Here is a 20,193-nt window from a genome sequence, read left to right as displayed (position 1 = left end):
ATCTACAGATTGATTTGCCCTGCAGGTCACCAGTTTGGAACCCGTGTTTTAATGGATAACATTATCTTTTATATTTAGTTGTCTAATGGTGTAAATTGGCCAGATAAGTAAAATGTTACTAAAACACGGCAGTTAATAAAAAGAGATGGGGAATATATATATATAGCCATATATGTGTGTGTGTGTGTGTATATATATATATGTCTACACACTATGAGGGCAGTCAATCACTAAGGGATGCCCTTAAAATGATCTGTATTTACCAACTCATGTTAATTTATATGAATTAACTCATGAAAACCAACGCGTTAATTCATATGAGTTAAGAGTAACCCTGTCAAGATTTCATGGAACACGTGTGTCATTAAGCTTCTTATTACATATTTTACACTAGAAATGAACTTCATACATCACATGAGAGCATTTAAGCAGAAGATTCATCTGCTATCACCGACTGAAGTCTGACATTGTTAGTGAAGGGGGAAGAGCAAGATACTGATTCACAGCACTGACTTCTGGTTTTTGTGCCATGACATCCCTCTATATCTTTTGACCTCAGTGTATTTTTAGAATGATAAATATATCTGCCTTCATAATTTCCTTTAATCCTGAACCCCATTTAATTAGTGAGAGTTTAGTAATAAATAATAATGAATAATTCCCACTATCCACCATCTCAGGAAGTCTTTCATACTGTTCTTTATTTCATACTTAAACCAGTTAAAGACATTCTGGTTTAAGTATGAAGTTAAGTTTAAGTATGAAGTTGAAGTCTCTTCATACTTTTCTCCTCCTTTTCTTGCTCAAAAATATTTACCCATTAATTACTTTTTTTTTCCCTTCTAAAGATACCTCATTTGTCAGCCAAAGTAAACTTTGGAATCATAAGAATAAAGAAATGAGAGTATCTGATAAAGATATAATGTTTACCTTGATACACATGGGTTTCACACACTTTATTTGTCCTATTATTTTCAAATCCTTTTACGGATAGATGCTTCCAAAAGATGTTTAATCACTGGTTTTTCACTTAGAAAGGAAAAGCTAGGGGCCAGGAGCAGTGGCTCCGGCCTGTAATCCCAGCACTTTGGGCGGCCGAGGCAGGTGGATCGCCTGAGGTCAGGAGTTCAAGACCAGTCTGGCCAACATAGTGAAACCCCATCTCTGCTAAAAATACAAAAATTGACTGGGCGTGGTGGCCGGCGCCTGAAATCCCAGCTACTGGGGAGGCTGAGGCAGGAGAATCACTTGAACCAGGGAGGCGGAGGTTGCAGTGAGCCGAGATGGCACCATTGCACTCCAGCCTGGACAACAAAGAGCAAAACTCCATCTCAAAAAAAAAGGAAAAAAAAAAGAAAGAAAGAAAAAAGAAAAGCTAGAAAAGTGTAAATTATTGGAACAATATACATTTCCTGACAATTTATAATGTGATTAAATAACACCCTTGCTACACAGAATACCACCCATTGGCTAGTATAAGAATTCATATCTAGGTTGGTATTCATTTGGCATGAAAAATGGACCCCAAGTCCAAATTCTTGAACCTCATCAACACATCCCTCTCCCTGCTCCTGCCCCCAAATTAAATTCCTGATTTCATGGCCAAGTAAAGACCTACTTTTTACTACTATGAGGCTTTTGTCCCAGCTTCCAAATTAATCTCTTTAGAATTGAATTAAACCATATGAAGGACATGTTTTGAGTATAAGTAGAGTCAGGTCTAAGAAGACTGAATGCTTTAGAATGAATGTTTGTGTCCTCTCAAAATCTATACGTTAAAACCTAATTTCCAATGTGATAGTGTTTAGAGATGGGGCCTTCGAGAGGTGACTAGGTCCTGAAGGTGGAACTCTCATGAATGGGATTAGTGCCCTTATAAAAGCAACCCCATAGATTCCTTCTGCCATGTGAAAACACAGTGAAAAGACAGCAATCTATGAACCAGGAAGCCAGCCCTTAACAGGCTCCAAATCTGCCAGAGCCTTGATCTTGAACTGCAGAACTGTAAGAGATAAATTTCTGTTGTTTATAAACTACTTAGTCTCTGGTATTCTGTTAAAGCGGTTCAATGGACCAAGGCCCAAAAGAGGCCAAGAGGTTGCTTGTTTTTTCCTAAACCCACATTCACAGCTTGACTTTCTACATCTTATTTCAAGGGAAGGGCAAATTCCAGAAAGAGAAAGCCAGCATATAAAGAGAAGTAGGATAATATATTTTCTAATACTTAAAGCAGCGCTGGTCCAGATTGCCCACTTCAGGTCTTCTTGGGGCAGAGGAACCCTGAATGAAAAGAGTCCAGGTCCTTCTGATGGGTCCAGAAAAATGGGAGGGCCCCCAGATGAGATGGTCAGACTTGCCTAAGGATGGGCAACTTCCCTACACTCCAGCCTCGTGGCCTGGAAATTCAAGAGAATTCTGAAGTTATCAAATCCCCAAGAAGAACACAACTCTGGATTCTTGAGCCTGTCCTAACTAGAACAGTGCTTCTCTGTGGAGGAAGGGAGGGAGAATGAAGAGGAGCCGTACATTTACCTTAGGGGCCAATTCTAGCCTTGAATGGTTGGCTTTCCAGAACAAAACAAGCCACTTTTAACTGTTAACTAAAGAGCTATTAACCAATTAGTGCTAATTTACTATTACTCCATATCAGCATTTCTTAAACTTTGTATCAAATCACCAATAATAATAAAGGACCCTTCAAATATGAACATGTAGCTAGCTCTACCAATACAAAATTATTCGTATTTCATTTATTTTTAAGTAAGTTTAAATTGTTCATATGTCAAACTGGGTTTCAATTTGAAAATATAATTTTTCCCCTTTAGCTTTAATAGCAACTTGTTATTATTAAGTAACCCTAAGTATTAAAGACATTGGATGATACACTAAGATACTACTTTGATTTTGCCTCTTCCTTGACTTGCTGCTTTGTACCCTGAGGTGTGTGTACCACTGGTTTGAAAAGCAATGTATGTATCATCAGAGTCTCTTCTCACACCATAGTACTGATAATTTGGAGCGAAAATGTTTGGGTTTGTTTTTCTCTCATCTGCAATTAGCCTGTCTGTTATGTCACTCATAATAATGTTTAAGTAGGAATGAAGATAACAGGCTGCCTGAAACTTAGAACCAGGCAGGAATACCAATAATGTGGTGGCTAGAGTGTATGTACCTATCTTTTTCATCCTGCCACGGAGTTTAGGTGTGGTAATGGTTGTATGTGCACGTTGTGTAAATGTGTATTTGCACGTTAGCAAATGTTTTCTAACTGACTTTGAACCTGTCCTTAGCTAAGCCTTTTTTACTTAAGACATAAAATCATATTTCAAAATTAGCCCTACTCCTTGGAGAAATGACTGCTTCTAGGGAATATACAAGATAAGCCTAGAGCATCTTGTAGTGCTAGAAACTGAAGTGATTTTTTAAAATGAAACCAGAAAACACCATGAGCGTCTGTCAAAGGGATGCAGGAGCTAACTAAAAGAGCTCCAGTGGCCAAAGCTGGAACAGTTTGGACAACAAAATAAAGTAGTATCTGATTATAACACAAAGTATAAAATAACTATCTAAGTTCATACTGATAAATAATTGATTGAATAATTAATAAATGCAGAGACAAATCTGAGCAGAAGAATTCCAAATAATTTATGTAGATACTCCACTCTTAAGTGGGGGCTATCCATACTGACTTATTTCCAAAGAGTACAGCAAAGGAAGGAGGAAAGGCGAGAAAAGTTACGGTGAAGAAGCCTGAGAAACACTACCTCAGCCAGATGCTCAAGTTCAACATCAACAGTTATAAATCACGTGAATAGTGTGTGCCTTTGATATGATGTGATAAAAAATGACACTTTATCTCTGTGGTCTTTCTTCCCAAAATACATAATCCCAATGTAACCATGAGAAAATCATCAGACAATCTCTAATAGCGGGACACTCTACAAAATATCTAACCAGTGCTCTTCAAAGCTGTCAGTCATCAAAACCTAGAAAAGTCTGAAAAATGATCACAACCAAGAGGAGCCTAATGAGATATGATGACTAAGTGGAATGTGGTGTCCTGGATAGGATCCTAGAACAGAAAGACAACATTGGGTAAATACAAAAGAAATTTGAACAATGTATGGAATTTAGTTAATAAAAATGTATTGATTTCTTAATTATAACTATTGTGCCATACTAAAGTAAGACGTTGGCAAGGGAAACTGGTGTGAGGTATATGGAAACTCTACTATTTTCTCAATTTTTCTAAAAATCTAAAACAATTTTTTAAATTAAAGTATTTAAAATTTAATAGCTAATTTTCAAATTAGCCCTAAAAGCAGAATATGTAACACAGCCCCCCAGATCAATTCATTAATGGTTCTTTACTCATAGGGTAACCAGAAGCCAATCTTTAACTGCAACCAAATAGCAACTATAACAATGAACACAGACAACTGCATAAACACCAATCGATGAGAAGAATATGAGGAAGCATTGCTGGTTCAGTGGCAGAATTCTCACCTCCCACGCAATGAGAAGAATATTTGCTTGATAGGTAAGCAATGTTTTCATCCTAAGCAATATAATTGTGTTATAGATAGTAAATCTGATATTTTGTATTAAAAGTAAATGGAGTTTTTTTTTTTAAGAAGAAGAAGAAAAGAAAAGAGAATTATTGGTTACAGAGAAATATTTCAGCGACAGAATCCACCTAATAAAGTGAATAAAGTGCCAGAGATTTGGAAACCAGTGACTATGGTGCCATGCCTAGAAAGGTTCTGGAGTAGCTAACCATTACGCAGATGGGTGTGCAGAAATCTAAAGAAGCAGTTTCACACCAAGTAGTCAACTAAATTCATCATTCAAGCCACACATGACACTGTTTGTCAAGTAATTGATAATACATCTATTTACCTTTTTACTTCTTAGAGTAATACCTTCACTTATCTTCTATTCCCAAGAACTAAATTATTCCACATGAAAGACTTTTACAGCTTATTATAACTCTCTAAGTGTGAAAAACCTAAACATTTTAACTCTTCTTATGGGAATCTTTTAAAAGATTTATAAATTTCTATGATCTTAAATAGGACACACTAGAGAAAATGTATCTGTTGGTAACTTAGGGTCACCCTTATAGACAACAAACAATATTATGCTGTAATTGTTGGGTAGATATTCAACTGTTTTATTCCTAAATTAAATGGTCCAGACTATGCTTTACTGTTACTACTGTTCTAATTCTCCTTTCTGGTTCACTAAAATTTCATTTTTGCTTCATTTTGACTAAAGTAGCCCCTCCTCATTCTCTGCTTTGCTGCCTTAAGTTAGTGATATGCTGAGAAATCAGATACACAAACTCACCTAACCTTTGGCTATATGAATAGAGAGGATGTTGTTGACAAGAACCTGAGGGCTATTCTTGGATACAGGATGAAAGTGCACATGTGTTAAAGAACAGTATGAAACAGTAACTTTCTCGCCTGGTTGTCACGTAGCAGTAAAATTCAGCCCCACGCTTCAAAAGAAAAATGTTGATTGGTAGGAACAGGAGAATGGCCTAGTGTTACAAACTATACGTATAGTTAAAAGGAATATTTGCCAATAACAAGTAGCAATTATCATCCACTCATCATTATTGCATAACAAGGAATACATTTTAACACATTTATATAAAGAGAAGGAGAATCTCAGAATAGCTGTCATTTAAGTAAGTTAACTTTTATTAATAATCAGGTTGGTCCAGAGTTGGAGAAAATTTTTGCCATCTATCCATCTGACAAGGGTCTAATATCCAGAATCTACAAGGAACTTAAACACATTTACAAAAAAAAAAAAAAAAAACCATTAAAATGTAGGCAAAGGACATGAACAGACACTTCTCAAAAGAAGACATTCATGAGGCCAACAAACATAAGAAAAAAAGCTCAACATCACTGAATATTAGAGAAATGCAAATCAAAACTACAATGAGATACCATCTCATGCCAGTCAAAATGGCAATTATTAAAAAGTCAAGAAACAACAGAAGCTGGCAGAGTCATGGAGAAATGGTAACGCTTTTTTTTTTTTTTTTTGAGACGGAGTCTCGCTCTGTCACCCAGGCTGGAGTGCAGTGGCGCAATCTCCTCGGCTCACTGCAAGCTCCGCCTCCCGGGTTCACGCCATTCTCCTGCCTCAGCCTCTCCGAGTAGCTGGGACTACAGGTGCCCGCCACCACGCCCGGCTAATTTTTTGTATTTTTTTAGTAGAGACGGGGTTTCACCATGGTCTCCATCCCCTGACCTCGTGATCCACCCGCCTCGGCCTCCCAAAGTGCTGGGATTACAAGCGTGAGCCACCGCGCCCGGCCGGTAACGCTTTTACACTGTTGGTGGGAGTGTAAATTAGTTCAACCATTGTGGAAGACAGTGTGGCAATTCCTCAAAGATCTAGAGCCAGAAATACCATTTGACCCAGCAATCCCATTACTGGGTAATATACCCAAAGGAATATAAATCATACTATTACAAAGATAAATGCATGCATATGTTCATTGCAGCACTGTTCACAATAGCAAAAAACATGGAATCAACCCAAATGCCCATCAATGATAGACTGGATAAGAAAAATGTGGTACATATACACCATGGAATACTATGCAACCATAAAAAGGAATGAGATTATGTCCTTTACAGGCACATGGATGGACCTGGAAGCCATTATCCTCAGCAAACTAATGCAGGGACAAAAAAACAAACACCACATGTTCTCACTTATAAGTGGGAGCTGAACAATGAGAACACATGGACACAGGCAGAGGCACAACACACATTGGGACCTGTCAGGAGGTAGGGTGGGGGAAGGGTGAGCATTAGGAAAAATAGCTAATGCATGTTGGGCTTAATACCTAGGTGATGGATTGACAGGTGTAGCAAACCACCATGCCACATGTCTACCTAAGTAACAAACCTGCACATTCTGCACTTGTACCCTGGAATTTAAAATAAAAATAAATACTTAAAAAATTAGGTTGGATTCTGTTATTTACAACCCAACAGTCCTAACTATTACATTCTATAAAGGGTAAAGCCCTGGGTGTAGCACACACAAAGTGCTCAAAATACAATAACTGTAGTGACAGTTGTCTGACCCTCTACATGAGGCAGGCACTTCCTTACTAACTTCAAACTAGTTCTACTCTAATAGTCCAGTTCAAAAGGTGGACTGACTTTGACGAGGCTTTATTCACCCCTCTGTTGGAGGTCTCCGTGGTTCGGACTGAAGAGGTGAAGTCTTGCCCTTGGCTCTGACCCATTTCTCTATTTGTGTTAATCGCATTTGTGAGCCAGTTGTTAGTCTATTTCTATTCTTTGGGGAGGCTCCACTTCACCTAGTAGGTGGCCAGAAATGTAAGCCTCATTTTCTTGAGACCAGGGAGTAGTATCAAGTCAGATTCATGTAACAGCCAGAAGCAAACTCTTGATCTTTCCTTTTCTGAGGGCTTATAACCCATTCAGAGGTGCCATGCATAGTTTATAAAAGCATGGCTTATCTTCACCAGAGTGACTCAAATGAAAAGAACTGATGATAGTAACACCTATCAAGGATATGGAGCAATGGGAATTCTCTGCATTACTGGTAGGAGTGTAAATTGATGTATCCACTTTGATAAACTGTTTAGCAGCATCAATTACAGCCAAATATATGCACACCATGACTAGCAATTCCAGTTTCCGAGTGTGTACCCAACAGAAATGAGTGCTTATGTCCACCAAAACAAATGTTCAAGAACTTTCATAGCACTTTATTAATAAAACTGAAGACAATGCAAATGTCTGTCAATAGTAGAATAGATTGTGATTATAGTAATTCATGATAACATAACTCGGCGATGAAAAAGATCAATTGCTGCTGCAAGCAACAACATAGATGAATCCACAGACAAAAGAGCTCTAACACAGCCGGGCACAGTGGCTCACGCCTGTAATCCCAGCACTTTGGGAGGCCAAGGCGGGTGGATCATGAGGTTAGGAGTTCAAGACCAGCCTGGCCAACATAGTGAAACCCCATCTCTACTAAAACTATAAAAACATAAAAAATAAAAATAAAAAAGCTGGGCATGGTGGCGGGCTTCTATAGTCCCAGCTACTTGGGAGGCAGAGGTTGCAGTGAGCTGAGATATCGCCACTGCACTCCAGCCTGGGTGACACAGCGAGAATTTGTCAAAAAAGAAAAAAAAAGAGTCCTAATACAAAGAGGGCACACCGTTAAGGTTCCATCATGTGAACTTTAAAAACAGGCAACAGGAGCCGGTGATGATAGAAGTCAAAACCGTGCTTACCATGGAGATACTGGAATTGGGGAGGACTTCTCCATGGCTAGAAGTGTACTATTTCTTGATTTGGGTGGTGGTACAAGGGTGTATACCTATTTGTTATCAACTGCACACGTAAAATATAAGCACTTCTTGTATGTAAGTTATAGGTCAATAAAAAAAGACAAATATATTTTAAAGTAAATTTGCTTCTTTTTGAGACAGGGTCTCACTCTGTCACCCATGCTGGAGTGCAGTGGTATGATCACGGCTTACTGTAGTCTTGACCTCCTGGGCTCAAGTGATCCTCTCAACTCTGCCTCCTGAGTAGCTGGGACCACAGGTGCACCTCCATGCCCAGTTAATTTTTGTAGTTTTTGTAGAGATGGGGTTTTGCCATGTTACCCAATCTGGTCTTGAACTCCTGAGCTCAAGTGATCCTCCCACCGTGGCCTCCCAAAGTTCTGGGATTACAGGCATGAGTCACTGTGCCTGGCCAAATTTGCTTTATTTAAAAAAAAAAAAAAAAAAAAAAAAAAAGCATAGTCTTCAAAGTGACAGATTAACTTCATATCCTGGTTCTACACTTCATATCCCAGTTCTGCCACTTTGTTGGGTGACCTTGGGCAACCTCACCAGTGTAAGTCTTACTTTTTTCATTTGTAAAATAGGCGTTTTTCTTTCTCCTGCAGTGCTTTTTATGTTAAATAAGTCCATGTATAGCTATGAGGTTGGTGCAAGAGTAATTGTGGGTTTTGCCATTACTTTTTTTTTTGAGACGGAGTCTCACTCTATCACCCAGGCTGAAGTGCAGTGGCAGAGTCTCGGCTCACTGCAACCTCTGCCACTGGGGTTCGAGTGATTCTCCTGCCTCAGCCTCCCGAGTAGCTGGGATTACAGGCACCTGCCAACGCACCTGGCTAATTTTTGTATTTTTAGTAAAGACGGGGTTTCACCATCTTGGCCAGGCAGGTCTTGAACTCCTGACCTCATGATCCACCTGCTTCGGCCTCCCAAAGTACTGGGATTACAGGCGTGAGCCACCACTGAGCCACCATGCCCAGCCACCATTACTTCTAGTAGTTCATTGCTTTGTACTTGTTAAGGGCTCAGTAGATGTTACTTCCCTTCCTCCTCCTGTCCCAGTGGACTGGCTTCATAGTTCCTGTCTATTGTCTTTGGGAGGCCACCAAATCTCAAGGCTATTTATATGGAAAGGGTGATTGAGCTACCCTAGCTCAAAACGTTATCCAGTCTTCCTTGGGTCAGAGGACAAAAACCACATATTTCTGCAGGTCCATTTGTCCATCCTTTCATCCATCCCATGAACACTTACCATACTTTGTGCCAGGTACCATAAGTGCTAGGAAACACTGCTGAATAAAGCAGCCATGTTTCCTTCCTTTGGGGAGTTTACAATGTCATGGGGAAGACGGGCAATAAACAAATAAGTCCATAATTACCAATGGTTATAAAAAGTGCTATAAAGAACAGGGAGCAGCAAGGGATGGAGAAAGCCTCTCAGAGGATGTAACATTTAAGATGAGAACTGAAGTTGGAAGAGCAGCCAGTCATTGGAAGATCAGAGGGAAAGCTCCTGCAGTATCCTATCATTGCAGTCCTATAAACATCCAAAATAATTACAGAGTATACTTGAAAGACAGAATGGCTGCCAAGGAGAATCTTCTCACATGTGAACGTTGTAACATCTATTATGTTTCTCAGAAGAGTTTTGGCCTACTTCCTGTTCCTTAGAAGTTAGATAACCAGATAAGTAGGTTCCCACTATAATAATATAAACTTACTTGAATAATGAGTTACAGAGATGGGACATAATGGAAAATAAAATTGAGAACAGGTAAGCTGTACTTAGATTGTAGTGCAGTATCCTGAAAAGAAATGGGATTTGTAATCTGAGTTCAAATTTTGTCTTCACTCACTCCCTATATGGCCTTAAGTAAGTCACTCAAACTCTGTAAGCCTGGGTTTCCTCATCTGAGAAGTGAGAATAACCATTCAAGGTTGTGTTCCAAGAATTAAATAAAATGACGAATACATTGCATCTTGCATATAAATGTATTGCCCCGCTTTACTTAGAACATTCCTGTGTGTCATTTCACTGTAAAAACAATTAATTATTTGTACTCTTAGTTCTTCATTCTTACTACAGAAATGTCAACTTTTAAAAACAGCAAGTACATTTCTTTCTCTTAAATATCTTCCTCTAACCTTAGCTCTTGCTTTGCAATTCTTAGTTCTGTGCTAAATCTTATTACTTTAGGTAGTAAATCATTCTTGATTTTCCTAAATCCCCACCTGAAACCTCCTCAGGCAATCTGGGCCGCAGCAGGGAGTGAGTGTGGCCCAGCCAGGTGGGGAGATGTGAACACTGTTTTGGGGCTTCTGGTGCTGCACACACCTGCAGGTAAGACAGCCGTGGGGCTCCGTCTGGCTTGCCATCTGGACTTCGGGTCCTCCAGAAAAATTACATTTCCCTTTCTTCTGCATCGTTCGCAGCTGGTCTGTCGTAGGGCTCCTGTAATGCCTCAGGCAAGGGGTGGGGTGAGAGAAAAGAGAAAGCACGTCTCCGGTAAGTGTGCTCTCTGGAGAGTCTTCTCTGTCAGGGGTCACTCAAAAGGGCCCACAGTCTTCAGCCCTAGACTGAACCCTGACCTCTGATGGACAAGTCACTCTCACGACCTCTGTTCTCATCTGTAAAATGGGATAACACTAGCTTTGCTAACAGTAATCCCCAGATTGTTGAGGCCCAGATAAGTCATTGCATGTGAAAGCTCTATATTGACTAAAATGCTGTACAGACATCAAGTGTTATTAATATTAATATATCCTGTGCCACATTCAGCGTGTGTGATTGACCCAGAAGCTTTCAGACCTAATCAGGACTGAGCTACTAGCAGGGGATTTTTCTAGGTCAATGAGTAACAGAAAGTGTCTCAAAGGTATTGCCTATTTTTACTGTGAAAGGACAACCTCCTCAGAGACAGGCTTAATGAGAAGAAGAACACAAGGACTGGTGATTAAGAGATAATTATATACGAAACTAGCCTATTCTGATAATTTGTGTGATTTATTTGGGAAAATTATAAATGTGCTGTTAGCTTAGGTTAAACTAAACAAACCTTACTGAATTAATGGCGACTGATCAAATCTTTATTTCTGCAATTTCCTGTTCTTAGCAGGAAGGAAAAAAAAAGGCCTGGGTGAGAGACAGGAAGAAATAAAGACAACTGATTTTATGCCTGTGGAACTTCTCTCAAGTAGACCAAGATAATCATCTGTCAAGTGCTCAAACATCTTATATTTTAAAAGGTGCGTCTGTAGTTTAGGCTTGCAAGAAATAGCTTAACATTGGTCATTCCATGTGCCGGTTTTTACATTTCTCAACCTGTTCTCAAGGTGGGGTGTACTAATTTATGCTTGTCTGTGGATTTCTACTATACACAAGCCTTTCTGCTGAGAAGTTAACTGTGGAAATTGGAGATGAGAGGAAATAGCAATGGGTTGCTCTCCCTGTACGTTTTCCCTAAATTATTTCAAGACGCTGCTTCAAAGAATCCTTCATCTGTGGTAGTATTTCAATTGTAGAAGAAGATGCTTTTTCTAGCAAAATTAATTTAAGTCCCTAATAATTCGAGTTAGCATGAAATGGAAAAATCTGAAGGGCCCAACTGACCTGCACACTTTTCACTTTTGATGTCTAACAATAAGGTAGTAACTAGACTAGAATAGAAATGCGTTAAAATTTGCTTGCGAAATTGTAGAAGGCAGAACCATTCCAGGCACTAGCAGCTCAAACAGAAAAGCGTTATATTTTATATGTCGTATTAAATAATAATGAAAAGTAACCTAATAGGAACCAGTTCCAAAATCCTTTCTGGATAATTTGGTACATTTGAAATCTAGTGTGCTTTTCATGCCTCTCTTAAGCACTCTGTAAAACAAGATTCTCTCAAATGCGTTAGAACATTTCTGTTTTGATTGGCTCAGAGAGGCTGGAGGTACTTGAAATGATTTATAATGAACTAAGCACATGGCATGGCGTCACCAGGCATTCTCTTCAGAGCCTCTTGACCATTTTATAGAAATTGCATAGCTGGGAAGTAATACAATGAAAATCTTACACTCTGCTTGTTGAAAGTTGGATCACAATTCCAAAGTCTAAGTAAAAGTTTATAGCCGGAGTAGAATGCCAACATTTTTTTCATCCTTCAAAAAGCTAGATGTTTTAATTTATTTGTGTTGTTGTTTGTTTTCTTTTTTAAACACTGTTGCCCAGGCTGGAATGCAACGGCACAATTATAGCTCACTGCAACTTTGAACTCCAGAGCTCAAGCAGACCCCCTTCTTCAGCCTCCTGAGTAGCTAGGACTACAGGCACATGCCACCATGCCTGCCTAATTTGTTTATTTATTTATTTATTTATTTTGTAGAGACAGAGTTTCGCCATGTTGCCCAGGCTGGTCTCAAACTCCTGGCCTCAAGTGATCCTCCTGCCTCAGCCTCCCAAAATGCTGGGATTACAGGCATGAGCCACCGTGCCTGGCTGTTGTTTGTTTTCTATGGCAGATAAAACAAAGGGTACATTTGTTTTGCTTTCTTTTTATTTTGGTTAACCATGGTTTATTTGTGGAATTTCAGACAGGCTGATTAATGTAAAAGTGGTCAAAATATATAACCACAGAAGCTAACTAAGAAATCAGTTTTTCATAGGACCAGTCAGAGTTCTTAATTGCAAGCAACTAAACATCTCTGGATATCTGAAGCTGAAAAACAATGTATTTAAAGGATATTGAGTAGTTCATAGAAAGGAGATCCAGGCTGGAGAACCAAAGTGAGGACTAGATAACTAGGAAAAACATCCAAAGTCATGTCTGTGGATTGTTCAGGGGAAGACGATGACACTATTGCCCAAACGCAGTATTCTGCACTGCAGCTTGTGCCATGGACACTGGAGATGCCACTAGACCTGCTGCTTGCAGGGCCTGATTGCTCCTTCCATCTCAGTGTTCTTCATGGCCCAGACTTACTAGCTCCAGATTCAAAGGTTCAAGTGCCTATGTGTGATTGGTTGATAGAACCTAAGGTCATTGTTCCTCCCAAGCTGCAAGGAGTATATTTGTCACTTTCACTGTCATGGACTCAAATTCTCTAAACACTGATAGGATTAAGATACAGGGTGGCCATAGAGTAACAAATGTCCCAGTCTTGAAAGAGCAAACGGGTCACTATGATGAGAATAGTGGTTCTCAAGCTGTTTGGTTCTCAAACTTTCTACACTCAAATATTACTCAGGACCTCAAAGAGTTTTGGTTGATGCAGGTTATATCTATGTAGATAAGTAATGGTAAATATGGTAAATATGGTAATCTAGTAAGTATGGTCCATAGGACACGGTTAGAATGGTCAATACTTACCATATTAGAAATTAAAGGAGAGGCAGGCAACATGCTAGATGAAAGATTCACTTTGTGATTAAAATCAGATTATATACATGATATTGAAACAGAATTTTCCGGATCTCTTTCTGGATTCCTATTTCATATACTTTTATCTGACTTGGAAATTTTGATTGGAGGTTGATATTGGATTGAACCTGCATCAAATTACTAATACAATGGTGTTTTTAATAGACTGCAAAAATAATAGCAGGGCTATATTTTGATTATTTTATTAGTTCTACATTCTCTAAATTTGAATATTTAAAGCAATGGCAGACTCCTTCATTTTTCTAAACAAAGCCTTTTATTTTAGAACAGTTTTAGATTCATACCCACCCAATTTCCCTTTTTATTACAGGATCGTACAGTAGCAAGGGTGCATTTGTCACAACCGATAAACCAATATTAATACGTTATTATTAAATAAAGATTTCCTTAGTTTTTGCCTAACATCATTTTTCTATTCCAGGTTCCCACCCAGCATACCACACTATACTTAGTCATCACATGTCCTCAGGTCTCTCTTGGCTGTAATTATTTCTCAGACTTCCCTTGTTTTGGATGGCCCTGACAGTTTTGAGGAGTGTAGGTCAGGTATTTTATAGAATGTTCCTCAACTGGGATTTGCCTAATGATTTTCTGATGGTTGCACTGGGGTTGTGGGGTTTTAGGAGGCAGACTACACAGGCAAAGTGTCACACTTACCACGTTATATTAAGGGTACCTAACATCATGACTTATGACTTATGACTACTGACCTCATCCTTGATCATCTAGCTTGAGGTGGGTTTCGTCAGGTTTCTCCACCCTAAAGCTGCTTTCTCCCCATCTCTTACTATATTTCAGTCTTTGGAAGAAAGTCACTATGGGCAGCCCACACTTAAGGAGTGGGGAGTTATGCTCCACCAACTTGAAGGTGGAGTATCTGCATAAATTACTCATATTTCTTCTGTATGGAAGATTTGTCTATTCTTTCAACCATTTATTTATGTCAGTATGAATTCATAGATATTTATTTTATACTTTGGGTTATAGTCTACTACTGCTTTATTTCTTGTGTTGCTCAAATTGTCCTAGCTTTGGCCATTGTGAGCTCTTGTAGTTGGCTCTTGGTTCCTCTCTCTTTGAATGCCTCCATAATTGCATGGTGGTGTTTGCTTGCACTTCCTTCTTTCTGGACTACAAGATACTTCAAGCCCATCTGTATATTTCCATCCTCAGTCGTAGAAGCAGCCATTTCTCCAAGGAGCTTTGATTCCTTTTCTTGGAGAATGATATTAGAGACTAAGACCTGAGTGCTAAGTATGCTGTTGTTTCTGAGGTGTCATTAGTTTTTAGGCACCCTCAGCTGACAGAAGAAGGAGCTACACATGTGTATATAAACCCATGTATATATACATAACCTACAAATATTTCTGTATGTAAACATCTGTATCTATATTAAGCTAAACAGGAGTTTTCGACCAGATGTCTCTAACTCTGATCCATTGCCATAGGGATCATTTTAGCCCTCTCCCTTTGCATTTTTTATATACTTGAAAAGTTATTTTAACAATAAGGCAATTTTGGAATGGTAGATATGAGAAGAAACAAAAGGCTGAAAAGAACAAGGACTCCAGGAACTAGATGAATAAAACACCCAAGAAGGTGTGCTCTTTTGTTAGTAGCTAGTTATTAAATATCCACACAGTAAAAGTCTGTGTATGCTGAGTGTGGTGGCTCACGCCTGTAATCCTGACACTTCGGGAGGCTGGGGGAAGGTGAGTTGCCTGAGTCCAGGAGTTTGAGACCAGCCTGGGCAAATGGCGAAACCCCGTCTCTACTAAAAAAAAACAAAAAACAAAAAACAACAACAACAACAAAAACAACTGTTTGTGGAGCACTTGCCTGTAGTCCCAGCTACTCAGGAGGCTGAGGCACGAGAATCACTTGAGCCTGGGGGGCAGAGGTTGCAGTGAGCTGAGATCGGGCCACTGCACTCCAGCCTGGCTGACAGAGTGAGAACCTGTCTCAAAAAAAAAAAAAAAAAAAAAAAAGTCTGTGTAGTAGAGGATGGACTTGAATGACTTCGAGCAAGTATATAACTTCCATGTCCCTTAGTTTTCTGTTTTTTGTTTTGTTTTGAGATGGAGTCTCACTCTGTTGCCCAGGCTGGAGTGCAGTGGTGTGATCTTGGCTCACTGCAACCTCTGCCCAGTTCCCACCATTCTCCTGGCTCAGCTTCCTGAGTAGCTGGGACTACAAGGGCCCGCCACCACATCCAGCTAATTTTTTTTTTTTTTTTTTTTTTTTTTTGTATTTTTAGTAGAGACGGGGTTTCACCATGTTAGCCAGAATGGTCTCAATCTCCTGACCTCATGATCCACCTGCCTCGGCCTCCCAAAGTGCTGGGATTACAGGTGTGAGCCACAATGCCTGGCCAGTTTTCTCATCTTTAAAGGAGGAAAATATAGCACTGTAACTCACAGGAGGATGTGAGCATTAGATGAATTAACATAAGCAACACATTTAGAACGGTGCCAGGCTCATTATTTATAAACTGTTGTTGCCATGTACACTATGAGGCAAGTATATTATCTCCATTTTACAGATGAAAAATAGAGGCACAGAGATTTTCTAACCTGGTCAAGATCTCACAGCTGGTAAATTACAGAACCATTCTCTCATAATCTGTGACCTTTTAAAGGTTTCTGAACAGCTCTGAACTTACTGCTTCTTCGGTAAAAGTGAAGCCATGAAATGCTGCTCTATAAATCTAAAGGAAAGGCCAACTACTAAAAAGAATCAAGAATCTTTGAATATTCTCAATGTCAGGAATGCTGTGGTAATCAGGAATAGTACCATTTCCCACATTACTAATGCTTTTATGCCACAAAATGGCTCAACTTTCAGAGTAGATTGGCCTTCTCAATGTTCATGCTATCACCTTACACCAGTTGACACAAAGATCACTCCTAACAAGGGAGTTGCTGGGGATTAAAAGTTGGCTCTGCCTTATCTATATCTGCTACTGCCTGCTGTAAGAAGACTCACTCAGTGAAGGGTTTCTGGAAGGGTACCTGCCATGTACCCTGGAGAATGTGATAGCAGGTTGTCATTCATGGTATATGCAGTTGGCAAAGGAAGTTTCTTAGCAAAGTGAAAAAGGAAGAGATTTATCAGGGAGAGCTAGTAGGCGTTATCTACTCAAATCAAATAGATGGCACCCTATATTTATACCCTGTATTTATTTCTTTGTGCCACTTGATATCTACTTCCTTTAAACACTAGTGACTAATTTCTTTATCTCACATGGCCCCCTGGACTCCACCATTTGTTGACCTTAGAGCTTCATTCTGATCTTGGGTGTCTCCACCAGATAGATACTGAAAGGAAAAGCAGTCACCTCCCTCTCCCCTTTCCTTTCCAATGACATTTTCCCCCCAATGATCCCTACTAGCATCAACCATAAGATGTGAGGAAAATCAAAAGTATCTTATAAAGCCATTTGACAAATTTTTACATAGAACCCACAATGTCTTGAGCATCTTGCTAGTCACAGGGCGCAGTAGTGCGCATGGGGAGCTGGCAAAGCACTGGTAAATAATAATAGCTTGTAGGAACAGAACGAAGGGTTTACTCTTGGTAGGCACTGTTCTTAGTATGCATTATCCCATTTCAATCTCATGGAGGTAGCTATTATTACTATCCCCATTTCACAGATGAGAAAACTGAGGATTGCCCAAAGTCACACAATAAAGAATGGGCAGAACTGGGACTTGAAGGCAGGGCTGCCTGATGTCAAACACTTAACCACACATATATCTTCTCTTTCTCTCTCACAGCTTCTTACGAGGTAGAACTTTAGAGCCCGGTGTGTTTGTGGCTGGAGCATAGCAGCTGTTCTACAACTTTGCTGTAGTTTCTACTGAATATTTTGGTTTGCAAATATAAAGGATTCTCTGAAGCACAACCTTAAACAACGCGTGGTAGACACCTGGGAGAGGAAAACTGCAGACAGAAAAGTGTGGCCGGATGCTCTGGGGGCAGGCAGCAGCGATGTTCGGCCAGGTGGCTCCAAGGAGAGGAAGCAGTGATGCATTGAGGTAAGAGAGCTGACAGATGAAATCACATGGACCCTAAGACACAGTGGAAGGAGGGTGCCTTAAATATTGTAGGGTGTGCTTTTATCAGGTTATGAGAATGCAGTTGGGATACAGGTTTGCTTTCTCTTGCCTGTATCATCAGAGTGATGATTCAGATAAATTTAAAAATTACTTTATCCTGAAGTATGTCTGATGCGAAGAGCCTTAAATAATATCTTAGGATTAAGAGTCAGGAGACCTAAATTATTGTTCAGATATGTACCACCTAATTTAGGTGTGTGATCTTTTGCAAGTCCCTCAACTTCTCTCTTGTAGGTTTCTTCCCTTCTAAAACAAGGGAGTTGGGTTACTGAACTGCAAGAATTTTTCTAGCTCCAGACTGCTCTGATTGTCTCTAGCACTGGAAATTTAGACACAATTAGAAGGCACGTTTCTAGCCCTTTAGACCTACACTGCCTAACTTAGTAGCCACACGTGGCCATGAAACACTTGAGATGTGGCTAACATGACAAAATTTTCTATTTTCTTTCATTGTCATTAAATTTATATTAAGAAACTGATACTGCATTTAGTTATTGAAAAACTTTATTTATTTTTGAGACAGAGTCTCGCTTTGTCGCCCAAGCTGGAGTGCAGTGGCGCGCGATCTCGGCTGACTGCAACCTCTGCCTCCTGGGTTCAAGTGATTCTCCTGACTCAACCTACCAAGTTGCTGGGATCACAGGAACCTGCCACCATGCCTGGCTAATTTTTGTATTTTTAGTAGAGACGGGGTTTCACCATGTTGGCCAGGCTGGTCTTGAACTGCTGACCTCAAATCATCCGCCCGCCTTGGCCTCCCGAAGTGCTAGGATTACAGACATGAGCCACCACACCTGGCGTGAAAAACTTTAGTATGTTCAAAACAACTTAGGAATGTGAATCTGCTTTTTGCAACAGCAAATTTTGTGAAATCTAAATACAGATCAAGTGTTTCCGATGAAAATTTGGCATCTGAATTGGGACATGCTGTAAGTATAAAATACTAGATTTAAGACAATATTAAAAAAGGAAGTAAAATGTCTCAATAATTTTTATGTTGATTATATGTTGAAATGACAATGTTTTAGAAACATTGGGTTAAATAAAATAAATTGTTAAAATTAATTTTATCTGTGTTTACTTTTTAAAATATGACTAGTAGAACATCCGCCAATGTGCGTGGCATTTCTTTTGGACAGCTTTTACAGGACAGGTTACACTCTATAAACTGCAGTGAGTGGTTGGATTGGCATATTGGCCCTAGTTGATCATGGATGTTTTGGAGAGGAAAGCTGCGTCACCCTTTAAGGAAGACACTTGTACCAGTCTGAGTTATTACTCTCATCAGACAGAACTTGCCCCAATTACCTTTGCTAACAGTGTTTCAAGAGAGTCGGGGATGTGAGGTCTCTTAGAGTCTCTCTGGTTCTCAGTGCTTTCAAAATTGCAATGTGCTGTAGGCACCATGAGTAAATGCACTGCGACATCTCCATCTGAATACACTCACTATTCCTACCTCCAGAGAGGGGATCTGTTTGGAGGAGCCTGTCTCCATTCAGTGAGCACCCCTGTTGGGTGGGGGGTTGAGCCACGCCCTTTCAGAGGCTGTTGGCCTTGCCTGTGTCTGGCTACCTTTAGCCTAGCCACAGGTTTCTGGTGTATTCAGTTCTAGACAGGTAGTAGAGCTTGTTTTGCCTTTTCCACATGAATTCTTCAGAAGGAGGGTGTGTCAGTGGCAAGAGTTTTGAGTTTGAGGCCTTCTGCTCTGTGCAAAACCCTCCTTTTCTGCATCTATAGGGAGTAAACATGGAATTGGTGAGAATCACTTTCCTTGATCATTATGTGGTCAGTATGCAGTGACTGACTTGATGTGACTGGGGAAGGTCCCTTCCCTGGACAGAATATGGTGAGTGTCGTGCCATTACCAGAGAGCATCACCTTCCCTGGCCACATGTGGTAAGCAGTGACTGGGAAGGATCATCACTCCCAGTCAGTGTGTGATTACTAACCTGGAGTGATCCAGGAGGCCCACTGTATTTGTTTGCTCAGGCTGCCATAACAAATACCACAGAGCGGACAGCTTAAACAACAGACAGTTCTGGAGGCTAGAGGCTGTTGATCAAGATATCAGCAGGTCTTGTTTCTTCTGAAACCTCTCTGCTTGCTTTGCAAATGGCCACCTTCTTGTTATGTCCTCATAGGGTTGTCCCTTAGTGTTGTATGTGTCCTAATTTCTTCTTATCAGGACACCGGTCATCTTGGATCAGGGGCCACTCATATCATCTCATTTTACCTTAATTACCTCTTTAAAGGCCCTATCTCCACATACGGTCATACTCTGAGTTCC

General features: G+C 39.9%; 1 protein-coding gene across 3 annotated transcripts in view; it reads left to right on the top strand.

Moving 5' to 3' along the window:
• Positions 1–10,708: 10,708 nt before the first annotated feature.
• The window catches only part of STK17B (serine/threonine kinase 17b), a 49,843-nt gene continuing 40,358 nt past the window's right edge, over positions 10,709–20,193 (top strand). The window contains exons 1-3 of one of the 3 annotated variants that reach the window (XM_063644852.1): positions 10,709–10,871; positions 11,479–11,611; positions 17,565–17,825. The gene's annotated coding sequence lies outside the window, so the exon portion shown is untranslated. Of the gene's footprint in view, positions 10,872–11,242; positions 11,316–11,466; positions 11,612–17,564; positions 17,826–20,193 lie in introns of those variants that run through there. The other 2 variants (XM_063644850.1, XM_055290093.2) reach the window with 2 other exon arrangements.

Source organism: Symphalangus syndactylus, chromosome 8, assembly GCF_028878055.3.
Source record: "Symphalangus syndactylus isolate Jambi chromosome 8, NHGRI_mSymSyn1-v2.1_pri, whole genome shotgun sequence".
In the NCBI taxonomy this organism is placed as follows: Eukaryota; Metazoa; Chordata; class Mammalia; order Primates; family Hylobatidae; genus Symphalangus; species Symphalangus syndactylus.
This window is presented reverse-complemented; position numbering and strand designations above follow the sequence as displayed.